The sequence below is a fragment of the Nerophis lumbriciformis genome, linkage group LG35, assembly GCF_033978685.3.
Source record: "Nerophis lumbriciformis linkage group LG35, RoL_Nlum_v2.1, whole genome shotgun sequence".
NCBI classification, from domain to species: Eukaryota; Metazoa; Chordata; class Actinopteri; order Syngnathiformes; family Syngnathidae; genus Nerophis; species Nerophis lumbriciformis.
The window spans coordinates 4,687,501-4,700,000 of record NC_084582.2 but is presented as its reverse complement, the minus strand read 5'-3'; the positions used below and the strand labels follow the sequence as shown (position 1 = coordinate 4,700,000).

The window sequence follows — 12,500 nt, the reverse complement described above, 5'->3', positions numbered from 1 at the left end:
ACAGATGTATTTTTTAACGCATTCTAACTCCGGAAATAAAAATCCGCTAACATAGGCGCCAAAATAAAGTAAGTGATGTTTCATTATGTTTATTGTCTCTCACGAAGTCTGTAGTGAGTAGTAATCAGTGATGATGTCGAAGGGAAAAAGCGAACGTTGTGATGCGTTTTTTAAACTATGCTTAAAATGAGTAAAATATATATTACATTTTATTATGAATCTGTCTGTTACTACATTTCATATACTTATAGCATATATATAAAACCTTAATGGAGGTCTTTGGATGTTTTTAAGGGCATTATAGGTAGACTACCATAGGCTCCATTGTAAGCAGACGTTTGGTTGCATTTATTTACTATTTAAAATGCATTAAACAAAACAAACATATATGTATTATTGTCTTACATAAGGAGTGTGAATGATAGGCAAAAAAAGTGCAAAAGTACAATGACAATAACAAAAAATATTGTTTTTCATGAACTGTGTACTTGTATTGTTTGTCTGGGTGGAGGTCCTGCTTTGGAAATAATTTGTAGCCCTTTCAGACATTGCATTTAGTTCCCATTAAAACATTCACATGTTGCACAATGAGATGTAAGCAGGGGATCATGTGTACATTCCTGCAACTTCCTGTTTGTAAAAAATCTATTTTTATTAGTATTTATTTCATATACTAACAGCATTTCATGATTGATATTTATAAATTAAGATTCCTAATAAATGACACTAGAATAAGCACACATTTGATTGGTAAATCATAGTGTAACGACCTGGAATGACACTTTATGTGTGGTGTTGGAGTTGTCCGACTTTTTGTGTGGCTGTAAACGCATCACTGGCTAAGTGCCATATGTGCATGTGTTGGCGCAAGTGAGAAAGAGCGAGCGGCTGCTGTTGATATAACAAAGTTGCTTTTGGTCTGGTTTGTACTGCAGAAAATGACCACTTTTGCTAGATATCATTTTTTTTACTAATGTTTTGGTGATGTGTTTATGGCCGACATTAAAGAGTTTTGCTCAGTAAAGTGATGGATGGAATTCATGTCCTCAAAGCGTCTCGACAGACGTTACAATATTTGAACAATGATGACGAAAAACTGTTTTCTCTGTCGTGTCCGTGTGTCGAAAATTGTTATGCGCTTATTTTTTTTATTTGATTTTGTGCGTGGCATGGATTTGCCGTGCGCAGAGGACGCTCGAGCAGTGCGCAATTGCACAGGTGCGCACCTTAGAGGGAACATTGATTGTGACTATTTTTCAGTTTGTAAGGTTTTGTCAATGCTACATGTATCAATATGTGAGAGAACAGTGGTCTGTTTGGTTGGTACTATGTGAGCCGAGAGTGCTTTGTACAGTATGTGAGAAAAAAGGGTTTATTCAAATGATTTTGATCCAGCCCATTCACCATTGCACACCAGCATGTCTCTCACAACACCACATCTTTTATTTATACATATATACATTTTTTTTTGTCTGTTTGTTTTGTTTTTGTTATTATTGTGCATGGAGCTCTATTGCAACTGTACTGCTATTGTATGTGCATTAATAAACCTGTCTCCTTTCCTTTTCTAGAGCAGAGCTCATACCAGTATGCAACTTTTGGTACTCATGATGTTTTTTGTGTATTACAAACCCCGTTTCCATATGAGTTGGGAAATTGTGGTAGATGTAAATATAAACGGGAATACAATGATTTGCAAATCATTTTCAACCCATATTCAATTGAATATGCTACAAAGACAACATATTTGATGTTCAAACTGATAAGCATTTATTTTTTTGCAAATAATCATTAACTTTAGAATTTGATGCCAGCAACACGTGACAAAGAAGTTGGGAAAGGTGGCAATAAATACTGATAAAGTTGAGGAATGCTCATCAAACACTTATTTGGAACATCCCACAGGTGTGCATGCAAATTGGGAACAGGTGGGTGCCATGATTGGGTATAAAAGTAGATTCCATGAAATGCTCAGTCATTCACAAACAAGGATGGGGCGAGGGTCACCACTTTGTCAACAAATGCGTGAGCAAATTGTTGAACAGTTTAAGAAAAACCTTTTTCAACCAGCTATTGCAAGGAATTTAGGGATTTCACCATCTACGGTCCGTAATATCATCAAAGGGTTCAGGAAATCTGGAGAAATCACTGCACGTAAGCAACTAAGCCCGTGACCTTCGATCCCTCAGGCTGTACTGCATCAACAAGCGACATCGGTGTGTAAAGGATATCACCACATGGGCTCAGGAACACTTCAGAAACCCACTGTCAGTAACTATAGTTGGTCGCTACATCTGTAAGTGCAAGTTAAAACTCTCCTATGCAAGGCGAAAACCGTTTATCAACAACACCCAGAAACGCCGTCGGCTTCGCTGGGTCTGAGCTCATCTTAGATGGACTGATACAAAGCGGAAAAGTGTTCTGTGGTCTGACGAGTCCACATTTCAAATTGTTTTTGGAAACTGTGGACGCCAAAGAGGAAAAGAACCATCCGGATTGTTATAATCGCATAGTTGAAAAGTCAGCATCTGCGATGGTATGGGGGTGTATTAGTGCCCAAGACATGGGTAACTTACACATCTGTGAAGGCGCCATCAATGCTGAAAGGTACATACAGGTTTTGGAGCAACATATGTTGCCATCCAAGCAACGTTACCATGGACGCCCCTGCTTATTTCAGCAAGACAATGCCAAGCCACGTGTTACATCAACGTGGCTTCATAGTAAAAGAGTGCGGGTACTAGACTGGCCTGCCTGTAGTCCAGACCTGTCTCCCATTGAAAATGTGTGGCGCATTATGAAGCCTAAAATACCACAACGGAGACCCCCGGACTGTTGAACAACTTAAGCTGTACATCAAGCAAGAATGGGAAAGAATTCCACCTGAGAAGCTTCAAAAATGTGTCTCCTCAGTTCCCAAACGTTTACTGAGTGTTGTTAAAAGGAAAGGCCATGTAACACAGTGGTGAACATGCCCTTTCCCAACTACTTTGGCACGTGTTGCAGCCATGAAATTCTAAGTTAATTATTATTTGCAAAAAATAAAAATAAAGTTTATGAGTTTGAACATCAAATATCTTGTCTTTGTAGTGCATTCAACTGAATATGGGTTGAAAATGATTTGCAAATCATTGTATTCCGTTTATATTTACATCTAACACAATTTCCCAACTCATATGGAAACGGGGTTTGTATTTCTGTTTAAATGTCGATGCAATTGCCTTGACATTTATATGATCAACGATTAAACATTCATCCGATTGGGTACGATTACATCTAGAATAGGTTGCAGCCAGCTAACAGGCCTGTGACTGTATTGGAACGAAACAGTTTAGCAATAATCAAATAAGCAGACTGCATCTGTGTGACTCCTCCCGCACTAGAAAAGTCAGATAACAAGAGTGGACAACTTTAGTTTCCACATCTCATGTCACACTCCCGAATGGGATTGAGGTGTTGTCATTGCGACATGATGTGAATCAACAAAAGAGGTGACTGATGACATTGACATGACTGTATCGCTTTTCTTTTTGTTATTCCCTGCCTTTTCTTAGCCATCCCCTGTGTTTCTGTGACCCATTTGTGTGACCAGCTCCTCTTGCGTTACCTTCCCATTTCTCTTTTTGAGTGTATACCTCCCGTGTTGTCTCACCCTCCCCTCTTTTGGTTAAGATTGTGTCAACTGTAAAAAAAAAAAAAAATCACATTTCATGGTGTCACCCTCCCAGATACCAGCTCGAAAAAAAAAGGTAAGCCAGACAAAAGGGCTGCATTGCATACAGAACATAGAGTTGTTTTGCTTGAAAGGGTAACGAGGCTGTGAGCAAAGGAAGGGACAATGGACGTGCATTAAGGCTTTGTAGAATGTGATTGGTGGTACAAAACAATTTGAGAAGTTGGTAACACTTTAGTTAGAGGAACATATTTACCATTAATTAGTTGCTTATTAACATGCAAATTAGTAACATATTGGCTCTTAATTAGTCATTATTAAGTACTTATTAATGCCTTGCAATAATACTGGACTGTGAAACGGAATAATGTGCAATAACCTGTCACTTTACATATATATGCATATATATATATTTTGACTATTTATATTACTATACTATTGTGTATGCACCTTAGGGCAGTGTTTTTCAACCACTGTGCCGTGGGAGAATATCTAATTTCACCTATTTGGGTTAAAAATATTTTTTGCAAGCCAGTAGTTATAGTCTGCAAATGATGTGTTGTTGTTGAGTGTCGGTGCTGTCTGGAGCTCGGCAGAGTAACCGTGTAATACTCTTCTATATCAGTAGGTGGCAGCAGGTAGCTAATTGCTTTGTAGATGTCGGAAACAGCGGGAGGCAGTGTGCAGGTAAAAAAAGGTAACTAATGCTTAAACCAAAAATAAACAAAAGGTGAGTGCCCCTAAGAAAAGGTATTGAAGCTTAGGGAAGGCTATGCAGAACAAAACTAAAACTGTACTGGCTACAAAGTAAACACAAACAGAATGCTGGACGACAGCAAAGACTTACTGTGGAGCAAGGACAATGTACATCCGAACATGACATGACAATCAACAATGTCCCCACAAAGAAGGATAAAATCAAGTGAAATATTCTTGATTGCTAAAACAAAGTAGATGCGGGAAATATCGCTCAAAGGAAGACATGAAACTGCTACAGGAAAATACCAAAAAAAAGAGAAAAAGCCACCAAAATAGGAGCGCAAGACAAAAACTAAAACACTACACACAGGAAAACAGCAAAAAAACTCAAAATAAGTCACGGCGTGATGTTCGTGACAGTACACCTACTTTGAGACAAGTATAGTGATGCATGCTTGGTTATGGTTTAAAGTCACATCCAACAATTGCGACAACGACTTTTTACTGTCAACTAACTTTAGTTTATTAACAATTTCTGCTGGTGGTGTGCCTCCGGTTTTTTTCAACGCAAAAAATGTGCCTTGGCTCAAAAAAGGTTGAAAAACACTTTCCTTAGGGGATCTGCTCCAATTCCGTTGTTCTTTCAACATGTTCACTGTAATAACGACAATAAAACTCTATTTATTATATTCTTTTTCTGCGTGGCCTTATTATACAACCAGTAAGCCAGTAACACTTTAGTACGGGGAACATATTCACCATTACTAACTCTAACCCTAACCCTAACCCTAACCAGATAACTCAAAATTAAGTTGTTGTTACATAGAATATGTTCCCCTAGTTAAAGTTAAAGTTAAAGTACCCATGATTGTCACACACACAATAGGTGTGGCGAATTGATCATCACCCTTGATCACCCCCTGGGAGGTGAGAGGAGCAGTGAGCAGCAGCGGTGGCCGCGCCCGTGAATCATTTTTGGTGATTTAACCCCCAATTCCAACCCTTGATGCTGAGTGCCAAGCAGGGAAGAAATGTGTCCCATTTGTATAGTATTTGGTATGACTCGGCCGGGGTTTGAACTCACGACCTACCGATCTCAGGGCAGACACTCTAACCACTAGTGTCCAAATAACTCTAAATTAAGTCTTTGTTACTTTGAATATGTTCCCCCACTTAAGTTTTTCCAGTCACTGTTACGTTCTATTTATAAAGTCTCTTTAAAATGTTGGGTAACATTTTAGTATGGGGAACATATTCTAAGTAACAAAGACTTAATTTTGAGTTATTTGGACACTAGGGGAACATAATCTAAGTAACAAAGACTTAATTTGGAGTTATTTGGACACTAGAGGAACATATTCTAAGTAACAAATAATTAATCTAGAGTTATTTGGACACTAGGGGAACTTTTTCTAAGTAAAATATACTTAATTTTGAGTTATTTGGACACTAGGGGGACATATTTTAGGCAACAAAGACTTAATTTTGAGTTATTTGGACACTAGGGGAACATATTCTAAGTAAAGACTTAATTTTGAGTTATTTGGACACTAGGGGAACATATTTTGATTAACTAAGACTTAGTTTAGAGTTATTTGGACAGTAGGGGAACATATTCTAAGTAACACATGCTTAATTTAGAGTTATTTGGACACTAGGGGAACATATTTTAATTAACAAAGACTTAATTTAGAGTTTTTTGGACACTAGGGGAACATATTCTAAGTAACAAAGACTTAATTTAGAGTTATTTGGACACTAGGGGAACATATTCTAAGTAACAAAGACTTAATTTGGAGTTATTTGGACACTAGGGGAACATATTCTAAGTAAAACAGACTTAATTTGGAGTTATTTGGACACTAGGGGAACATATTCTAAGTAACAAAGACTTAATTTTGAGTTATTTGGACAATAGGGGAACATATTCTAAGTAAATACTTAAATTTGAGTTATTTGGACACTAGGAGAACATATTCTAAGTAACAAATAATTACTTTTGAGTTATTTGGACACTAGGGGAACATATTCTAAGTAACAAAGACTTAATTTGGAGTTATTTGGACACTAGGGGAACATAATCTAAGTAACAAAGTCTTAATTTGGAGTTATTTGGACACTAGAGGAACATATTTTAATTAACAAAGACTTAATCTAGAGTTATTTGGACAGTAGGGAAACATATTCTAAGTAACACATACTTAATTTAGAGTTATTTGGACACTAAGGGAACATATATCCTAAGTAACAAAGACTTAATTTTGAGTTATTTGGACACTAGGGGAATATATTCTAAGTAACAAAGACTTAATTTTGAGTTATTTGGACAATAGGGGAACATATTCTAAGTAAAGACTTAAGTTTGAGTTATTTGGACACTAGGGGAACATATTCTAAGTAACAAAGACTTAATGTTGAGTTATTTGGACACTAGGGGAACATATTCTAAGTAACAAAGACTTAATTTAGAGTTATTTGGACAGTAGGGGAACATATTCTAAGTAACACATACTTAATTTAGAGTTATTTGGACACTAGGGGAACATATTCTAAGTAACAAAGACTTAATTTTGAGTTATTTGGACACAAAAGGAACATATTCTAAGTAACAAAGACTCAATTTTGAGTTTTTTGGACACTAGGGGAACATATTCTAAGTAACAAAGACTTAATTTGGATTTATTTGGACACTAGGGGAACATAATCTAAGTAACACAGACTTAATTTGGGGTTATTTGGACACTATAGGAACATATTTTAATTAACAAAGACTTAATTTAGAGTTATTTGGACAGTAGGGGAACATATTCTAAGTAACACATACTTAATTTAGAGTTATTTGGACACTAGAGGAACATATTCTAAGTAACAAAGACTTAATTTTGAGTTATTTTGGACACTAGGGGTATATATTCTAAGTAACAAAGACTTACGTTTGAGTTATTTGGACACTAGGGGAACATATCCTAAATAACAAATACTTACTTTTGAGTTATTTGGACACTAGGGGAACATATTCTAAGTAACACAGACTTAATTTTGAGTTATTTGGACACTAGGAGAACATACTCTAAGTAATAAAGACTTAATTTAGAGTTATTTGAACACTAGGGAACATATTCTAAGTAACAAAGACTTAATTTTGAGTTATTTGGACACAAAAGGAACATATTCTAAGTAACAAATACTTAATTTTGAGTTATTTGGACACTAGGGGAACATATTCTAAGTAACAAAGACATAATTGTGAGTTATTTGGACACTTGGGGAACATATTCTAAATAACAAAGACTTAATTTTGAGTTATTCGGACACTAGGGGAACATATTTTAAGTAACAAATACTTTAATTTTGAGTTATTCGGACACTAGGGGAACATATTCTAAGTAACAAAGACTTAATTTAGAGTTATTTGGACACTAGGGGAACATAGTCTAAGTAACAAATACTTAATTTTGAGTTATTTGGACACTAGGGGAACATATTCTAAGTAACAAATACTTACTTTTGAGTTATTTGGACAGTAGGGGAACATATTCTAAGTAACAAAGACTTAATTTTGAGTTATTTGGACACAAAAGGAACATATTCTAAGTAACAAATACTTAATTTTGAGTTATTTGGACACTAGGGGAACATATTCTAAGTAACAAAGACATAATTGTGAGTTATTTGGACACTTGGGGAACATATTCTAAATAACAAAGACTTAATTTTGAGTTATTCGGACACTAGGGGAACATATTTTAAGTAACACATACTTTAATTTTGAGTTATTCGGACACTAGGGGAACATATTCTAAGTAACAAAGACTTAATTTAGAGTTATTTGGACACTAGGGGAACATAGTCTAAGTAACAAATACTTAATTTTGAGTTATTTGGACACTAGGGGAACATTTTCTAAGTAACAAATACTTACTTTTGAGTTATTTGGACAGTAGGGGAACATATTCTAAGTAACAAAGACTTAATTTTGAGTTATTTGGACACTAGGGGAACATATGCTAAGTAACAAAGACTTCATTTTGAGTTATTTGGACACTAGGGGAACATATTCTAAGTAACAAAGACTTAATTTGGAGTCATTTGGACAATAGGGGAACATATTCTAAGTAAAGACTTAAGTTTGAGTTATTTGGACACTAGGGGAACATATTCTAAGTAACAAAGACTCAATTTTGAGTTATTTGGACACTAGGGGAACATATTCTAAGTAACAAAGACTTAATTTTTAGTTATTTGGACACAAGGGGAACATATTCTAAGTAACAAAGACTAAATTTTGAGTTTTTTGGACACTAGGGGAACATATTCTAAGTAACAAAGACTTAATTTGGAGTTATTTGGACACTAGGAGAACATACTCTAAGTAATAAAGACTTAATTTAGAGTTATTTGGACACTAGGGAACATATTCTAAGTAAAGACTTAATTTAGAGTCATTTGGACACTAGGGGAACATATTCTAAGTAACAAATACTTAATTTGGAGTTATTTGGACACTAAGGGAACATATTCTAAGTAAAGACTTAATTGTGAGTTATTTGGACACTAGGAGAACATATTCTAAGTAACAAAGACTTAATTTGGAGTTATTTGGACACTAGGAGAGCATACTCTAAGTAATAAAGACTTAATTTAGAGTTATTTGGACACTAGGGAACATATTCTAAGTAAAGACTTAATTTAGAGTCATTTGGACACTAAGGGAACATATTCTAAGTAACAAATACTTAATTTGGAGTTATTTGGACACTAAGGGAACATATTCTAAGTAAAGACTTAATTGTGAGTTATTTGGACACTAGGGGAACATATTCTAAGTAACAAAGACTTAATTTAGAGTTATTTGGACACAAAAGGAACAAAATCCTAGTAACAAAGACTCAATTTTGAGTTATTTGGACACTAGGGGAACATATTCTAAGTAACAAATACTTTATTTTTAGTTATTTGGACACTAGGGGGACATATTCTAAGTAACAAAGACTCAATTTTGAGTTATTTGGACACTAGGGAACATATTCTAAGTAAAGACTTAATTTAGAGTCATTTGGACACTAGGGGAACATATTCTAAGTAACAAATACTTAATTTGGAGTTATTTGGACACTAAGGGAACATATTCTAAGTAAAGACTTAATTTAGAGTCATTTGGACACTAGGGGAACATATTCTAAGTAAAGACTTAAGTTTGAGTTATTTGGACACTAGGGAAACATATTCTAAGTAACAAAGACTCAATTTTGAGTTATTTGGACACTAGGGGAACATATTCTAAGTAACAAAGACTTAATTTTGAGTTATTCGGACACTAGGGGAACATATTCTAAGTAACAAAGACTCAATTTTGAGTTTTTTGGACACTAGGGGAACATATTCTAAGTAACAAAGACTTAATTTGGAGTTATTTGGACACTAGGAGAACATACTCTAAGTAATAAAGACTTAATTTAGAGTTATTTGGACACTAGGGAACATATTCTAAGTAAAGACTTAATTTAGAGTCATTTGGACACTAAGGGAACATATTCTAAGTAACAAATACTTAATTTGGAGTTATTTGGACACTAAGGGAACATATTCTAAGTAAAGACTTAATTGTGAGTTATTTGGACACTAGGGGAACATATTCTAAGTAACAAAGACTTAATTTTGAGTTATTGGGACACAAAAGGAACATATTCTAAGTAACAAAGACTCAATTTTGAGTTTTTTGGACACTAGGGGAACATATTCTAAGTAACAAAGACTTAATTTTGAGTTATTTGGACAATAGGGGAACATATTCTAAGTAAAGACTTAAGTTTGAGTTATTTGGACACTAGGGGAACCTATTCTAAGTAACAAAGACTTAATTTTGAGTTATTTGGACACTAAGGGAACATATTCTAAGTAATAAAGACTTAATTTAGAGTCATTTGGACACTACGGGGACATATTCTAAGTAAAGACTTAATTTTGAGTTATTTGGACACTACGGGAACATATTCTAAGTAACAAAGACTTAATTTTGAGTTATTTGGACAATAGGGGAACATATTCTAAGTAAAGACTTAAGTTTGAGTTATTTGGACACTAGGGGAACATATTCTAAGTAACAAAGACATAATTGTGAGTTATTTGGACACTTGGGGAACATATTCTAAGTAACAAAGACTTTATTTTTAGTTATTTGGACACTAGGGGAACATATTCTAAGTAACAAAGACTCAATTTTGAGTTTTTTGGACACTAGGGGAACATATTCTAAGTAACAAAGACTTAATTTGGAGTTATTTGGACACTAGGAGAACATACTCTAAGTAATAAAAACTTAATTTAGAGTTATTTGGACACTAGGGAACATATTCTAAGTAAAGACTTAATTTAGAGTCATTTGGACACTAGGGGAACATATTCTAAGTAACAAATACTTAATTTGGAGTTATTTGGACACTAAGGGAACATATTCTAAGTAAAGACTTAATTGTGAGTTATTTGGACACTAGGGGAACATATTCTAAGTAACAAAGACTTAATTTAGAGTTATTTGGACACAAAAGGAACAAAATCTTAGTAACAAAGACTCAATTTTGAGTTATTTGGACACTAGGGGAACATATTCTAAGTAACAAATACTTTATTTTTAGTTATTTGGACACTAGGGGGACATATTCTAAGTAACAAAGACTCAATTTTGAGTTATTTGGACACTAGGGGAACATATTCTAAGTAACAAAGACTTAATTTTGAGTCATTTGGTTAGGGTTAGAGGGTTAGGGTTGGAGTTATTGGTGAATATGTTCCCCATACTAAAGTGTGACCGGCGTACTGGTTGTATAATAAAGCCATGCCGAATAAGGCATCAATAAGTACTTAATAATGACTAATTAAGAGCCAATATGTTACTAATTTGCATGTTTAAAAGCAATTAAGTAATGGTGAATGTGTTCCCCATACTAAAGTGTTACCAAATGTTGATATTCTATGCCTCTATCGTCTTTCTTTTCTCAACTTTTTTTTTCCCTTTCCCTCACTCTTTTCCCCTTGCACCCCATCTCATTCGCACCACTCTCAAAGCCTCGACCGAAAAAAAAAAAAAAGAGAGAGTGAGTGGGGAGGGAAGTGATGGGAGAAAGGCAGGAGGCAGACAGGGGAGAGTCTGTGCGAGTGAAAGTGATACAAAGTGAGGGGAGGAGGTGAAAATGAGAGAGAGTTTCTTGTCTTGTCTGCTCCTGCTCGCCGCTCACTAATTCAGTCGATTCCTCAGACAGAGGCTTTTTTCTTCCCACTGTGAATGTGCTTTATCTGGCCGGAGTGTCCATCCAGCTGGCCATCTATCTGCGGTTGGGGGGGAGAAAAAAAAATAAACCTTGGTGTTTGTATATCGCACCTCTGTGTAAATGAGTTAGGCCAGTGCACAAAAAAAGGTGCATTGTATAATTAGCAACTGTGGGTTTTTTTTTGCAGTCACTGTCAAGCCAAAGTAGCCCCTCTTGGTTAGGGAATATGTCAGAGTCCGTATTTTCCGCACTATAAGGCGCGCCGGATTATTAGCCGCACCTTCAATGAATTACATATTTCATAACTTTGTCCACCAATAAGCCGCCCCGGATTATAAGCCGCGCCTACGCTGCGCTAAAGGGAATGTCAAAAAAACAGTCAGATAGTTCAGTCAAACTTTAATAATATATTGAAAACCAGCGTTCTAACAACTCTGTCCCAAAATGTACGCAAATGTGCAATCACAAACATAGTAAAATTCAAAATGGTGTAGAGCAATAGCAACATAATGTTGCTCGAACGTTAATGTCACAACACACAAAATAAACATAGCGCTCACCTTCTGAAGTTATTCTTCATTCGTAAATCCTTCGAATTCTTCGTCTTCGGTGTCCGAATTGAAAAGTTGCGCAAGCGTGGTATCCAAAATGGCCGGTTCCGTCTCGTCGAAGTCATCGGGAGTCAGTGTCGCTGTTGTTCTGTGAATCCTGCCTTCCGGAAAGCTCGGACCACAGTTGTGACCAAAATATCTGCCCAGGCATTTACGATCCACTGGCAAATGTTGGCGTATGTCGTCCGGCGCTGTCTGCCCGTCTTAGTGAAGGTGTGTTCGCCTTCGGAGCTGTGTGAAAAAAGCCAC

At 35.6% G+C, this 12,500-nt stretch overlaps 1 protein-coding gene across 3 annotated transcripts in view; it reads left to right on the top strand.

Moving 5' to 3' along the window:
• nlgn3a (neuroligin 3a) overlaps window positions 1-12,500 on the top strand; it is a 775,439-nt gene that overhangs the window by 226,889 nt on the left and 536,050 nt on the right. The window lies entirely within an intron of this gene.